This window comes from Osmia lignaria, unplaced genomic scaffold (assembly GCF_051020975.1).
Source record: "Osmia lignaria lignaria isolate PbOS001 unplaced genomic scaffold, iyOsmLign1 scaffold0038, whole genome shotgun sequence".
NCBI classification, from domain to species: domain Eukaryota; kingdom Metazoa; phylum Arthropoda; class Insecta; order Hymenoptera; family Megachilidae; genus Osmia; species Osmia lignaria.
In genome coordinates this window covers 152,331-157,500 of record NW_027478179.1, presented here as the reverse complement: position 1 = coordinate 157,500, position 5,170 = coordinate 152,331, and positions in this window count along the sequence as shown.

Below are 5,170 nucleotides of genomic sequence, written 5' to 3'. Positions count from 1 at the left end.
CTGTACCGTGGATCGATCGTTAAACGCTATTAAACTAACGTCCGTGATGGTATAAATGCAGATTTTCGCTCCGTTTAGCCAAAATAACGAACTTTAGGTGCGCTCCGAAATATTTCAAAGTCCCAGCGGCGTATTGCTTCGCCTCTTAGAACCGATTAGTCGAAAATTTTAACAATCATATTTTTGCATTCTGTACCGTGGATCCATCGTTAAACGCTATTAAACTAACGTCCGTGATGGTATAAATGCAGATTTTCGCTCCGTTTAGCCAAAATAACGAACTTTAGGTGCGCTCCGAAATATTTCAAAGTCCCAGCGGCGTATTGCTTCGCCTCTTAGAACCGATTAGTCGAAAATTTTAACAATCATATTTTTGCATTCTGTACCGTGGATCCATCGTTAAACGCTATTAAACTAACGTCCGTGATGGTATAAATGCAGATTTTCGCTCCGTTTAGCCAAAATAACGAACTTTAGGTGCTCTCCGAAATATTTCAAAGTCCCAGCGGCGTATTGCTTCGCCTCTTAGAACCGATTAGTCGAAAATTTTAACAATCATATTTTTGCATTCTGTACCGTGGATCCATCGTTAAACGCTATTAAACTAACGTCCGTGATGGTATAAAGGCAGATTTTCGCTCCGTTTAGCCAAAATAACGAACTTTAGGTTAGGTTAGGTTAGGTTAGGTTAGGTTAGGTTAGGTTAGGTTCCACGAACCTAACGGACTACTCTACAATAATATAAATATGGACAAAGTTAAATATAGTAAAAGGAATTACGGTGCAGGGGGACTCGGACCCCCCAGTACCGGCGCGGTGGGGAGTGAGTGTGCAGGCACCCCCGCGTCGTCAACCTACGACTGCACAGTACGGGCGGTAGACCGCCAGGCCCCCGTACAGGCAGCTGCTACTGGCGAAGTCCCGGTAAGTAACACGGGAATAGTGGAGGAAGAACGAGCCTTTGCAAGAAATTCGCGTTTGAGCAGGACACCACCGAGTGTTCAAAAGAATAGAGTTTTTAAGTCCGCTAGTACGAGGATGGAGTCGATTGACCTTACTGGTGATGAGGCGGAAACAGAATATGAAAGTGACTATAACAGGAGAAAAACAAAGGGGAAAAAGGTAGGCGTACCCCCCCCGCCCCCACAACAAAGAAAGGAGAGTTTAACCCTTGAAGAAAAGGTTGATGCCAGTCTTGCGGTGATGGAGAAGATCCTCAACGTGATAAATGATCATAACGTAGTGTTTGATAATATGATACTGAACAGAGAAGGTGAGGAAGATTTTGCCCTCAAAAAAACGTATGTATCGTTAAAAGACAACATACAGGAGGTGATGTCGGCGGTGGTGGAGCTAAGGAAAGCACACACTGACCACACAGAAAAAAGGAGGAACAGAGATACTTACCACACGGAGACGAAGATAACGACGAAGTCCAATGAGATGAAGGTGGTGCAGAAACCTGAAAAAGAAATAAAGTCAGTGGGAACACAAACAGAAAGCGATGGGAGGAGTGCTCTCCCCCCCCTTCTGGCAAGACAGAAGAGGAAGGAGATCACCCCGCCCACGGATAAACAGGGGAAGAGGACGAGGTTTTCTAAAACACAGACGGAGACACCTAGGGATAGGATACCAGCGAATAGGGGACAAGTAACAGGTCAGGATGGGGGTGAGGTCTCTGGTGACGGTGACTGGACGGAGATTAGAAGGAGAAGAAGAAGAACGGATCCGGAGGACACTGACAGAGCAGAAACTGAAACACCCAATAGAAATATTAGGGGAGGAATGTTAAACGGTAGAGTGGCTGGAATAAAGAATACGCCTAGGAGAGCTATGAAGCCGCAGGCGATAGCGGTCCGTTTTGGAAAAGATATTTCCTTCGCCGAGGTCCTTAAAAAAGTAAAGGGCGTGGCAGGCAAGACTCCAGATGGAGTTAGAAATGTCAAACAGATCAGGGCAGGGAATCTGTTGATAGAGTTTGCACCAGGGTCGGACCTAGATGAGCTCAGAAGAAATTTGGATGGTAAGCTTGGCGCTAACGTTGAGGTGACTAAGCTACAGACCATGCTTGATGTTGAGATGAGAGGTATTGACCCCTCCGCTGAAAAGGAGGATGTAATGGAAGCCGTCAGGTCAGAGCTGGGGCATGACGCCAAAGGTGTGAGGGTCAAAATATTACGTACCGACCCAAGAATGAACAAGATAGCGGTCATTGAAGGACCAGCGGTAGACATGCAACGGATCCTAAGAGTGGGCAGGATAAGGATCGGTTGGACGATCGTTACGGCGAGGGAGATACCAAGACTGCTCCGTTGTTTTAAATGTCATGGCATTGGCCACATAGCGAGTGGTTGCAAACTCGTTGTTGAGGAAGGCGGGTTATGCAGAAAGTGCGGGGAACCTGGTCATCACATGAAAGAGTGTGCGAGCGAGCCCAAATGTAGATTATGCGTTGCGGATGGTTTGCCCGAGAACCAGATAGGACACGTTGCGGCCTCGGTAAGGTGTCCTAGATACAAGGAGGCTTTAAAGAACAAAAGGCGCGTATGATCTGCATATCCTACAAGTGAATTTAAATCATTGTAGGCTTGCAAATGACCTAGTAAACGTCAGTGCAAGAGAACATGACGTAGACATAATGGTGTTATCAGAGCCATATATTACACCAGAAAATTGGTTCACGGACCTGTCGGGAAGGGCATCTATATGTGTCACTAACTTGGGTATAGCTAAAAGCAGAAAACTAACAGTACTGAGTTGCGGCATGGGTTTCGTCGGTATAAAATATAACGATATAGGTTTAGTGAGCGTGTATGCCTCCCCAAATGTTAGTAATGAAGAGTTTGAGGCTCAATTGGCTGCGATGGAGATTTTCCTAGTGAGCATTCGCAAAACATTGACTAAGATCTTAGTCCTAGGGGATTTTAACGCAAAATCCCCACTATGGGGATCGAAAAAATGGTGTGGTAGGGGAAGAACCCTTTTTCAGTGGTGTAACAGTCTGGGCCTGATTCCCGTGATATCCAATGGAGGCGTTACCTGTGAAAGGGGAGGAGGATCGGTAATAGACCTCCTCTTTTGTAGTAATGATGCCATGAAACAACACACATCATCGGAGATTTTGGACACTTTTACAGCGTCGGACCATAAATATATTATTCATAAGTTTGGTGAAAACGCTATAAGTGGTGAACCAGCAAAGGACCCCTTTGACCTAGGAAAAGGGAAAATTGATGAAGAAGGTCTCCTGTGTGAGCTTGTTCAGAAATATGGGGACGCGAATTACGATAGGAGAGGTAAAACCGGTACCACCATGGAGGTGGACAAGTTCATCGATGATGTAGAGAAATTAGTGAATAAATATACCACCTACAGAGGACCCTATAGAGGAAATCGCCACCCTGTATACTGGTGGAATGAGGAGACGGCTAGATATAGGAAGGATGTAAATAAGGCAAGGAGAAGGTTCACAAGGTTGAGGGCTAAGGGAAACAAGAAAGATATAGAGGAGGCTCATAAGGATTTTAAGATGGCCAAGAAAGCAATGAATCGTGAAGTAAAAAAGGCTAAAAAAACCAGCTGGGAAAATATGTTATCGGAAATAGATAAAGATATATGGGGTAGACCATATAAGCTGGTCACTAGGAAGCTCAAGGGGAAGGTTAATAAACCAGACATCTTGAGCCCTGAGGAAGTTGAAGAGGTGGTCAAAAAGCTCTTTATCCTGTCACCACCGAAAGGAGAGATTCCTGAAAGAAAAAATGAACAAGAGGTTAGAGAGAATATATATGACGTTGAACACTTACCTGATGAATCCGGAAGTCCTGGTGTACCTGCAAATAAAAATAAAAATAAAAATAATAATGATGTGTATGTTTCCACAATAGACGCGCGATACTTACCTGAAGAGCCGCGAGATATACCTGAAAGAGAAAGGGAATACGATGGGACTAATATGTATGAGGAGAGGATGGATGTACCTACCTGTATCAGACACAGAAGAGTGGGAGGGATCACACCCGAGGAGATCATCGCTGTGGTGAGGGGTATGCCGGTGAACAAGGCACCTGGTCCAGACAGGTTGTCTTCGGCAGTAACGAAGAAATTTAGTATGGAAGCGTCTAGGTGGCTTGCACACATCTACAATACATGCTATGCCAAGGGTTACTGGCCAAGGTCGTGGAAGACAGGACGCTTAGTTCTGTTACCTAAAGGGAAGGCCACGAAAGCCGAAGAGAGGGCATACAGACCTCTCTCGATAATCCCCTGTTTAGCTAAAACCCTAGAAAAGGTAATTAAGACCCGTTTATTAAAGGAATTAGAGAAAAATGATCTGGCAGAGAACCAGTTCGGGTTTAGAAAAGGGCGATCAACAATCGACGCGATGGACAGGTTGGACTATATTTGGCAAACGGCACGTAGAGATGGAAGACACTGCCTCCTGGTGCTGTTGGATGTAAAAAACGCATTCAACACCATCAGGTGGAGCAGTATCATTAGGTGTATGGTGGAACGAGGATTCTCTCCGGAGCTAATTGCATTTATACGTAACTATTTAAGCGAGAGATGGATTGTGTACAACTCCGCCGAGGGGGAACTACGTTACCAGGTTTTTGGCGGGGTCCCACAGGGTTCTGTGATAGGACCAATACTGTGGAACCTCGTGTACGATGGCCTGTTGAGAATACGACTACGCAGAGATGTGTACCTGATAGCGTACGCGGACGATATTGGAATCGTGGTCGTCGATGAAGACCTGCATAGGATGGTGTATGTGGCAGAAGAGACGATTAAGGACCTGGGTGACTGGTATAAAGAGGAGGGCCTGAGCCTGGCAAACCACAAAACTGAGGCCGTATTGTTAACAGGGAGAAAGGTAACGGGTGGTCTTAGGCTGATTTGCGGGGACGCTGAGATCAATACGTCCCGCGAAGCAAGATATCTGGGTCTCATTCTTGAAATGAACCATGGTTTTAAGAGCCACATTGAAACGGCCTGTAACAAGGCCCTAAAATACGCTAATGTACTGGCCCAATTGATGCCCAATATAGGTGGAGCGGGTAACCAGGCCCGCAGGCTATATTACAGGGTGGTAGAATCGGTTATCCTATATGCTGCCCCATTATGGGTCACCGGTCTGCAATTCAGTATGAATCGGAAGCTATTGGCG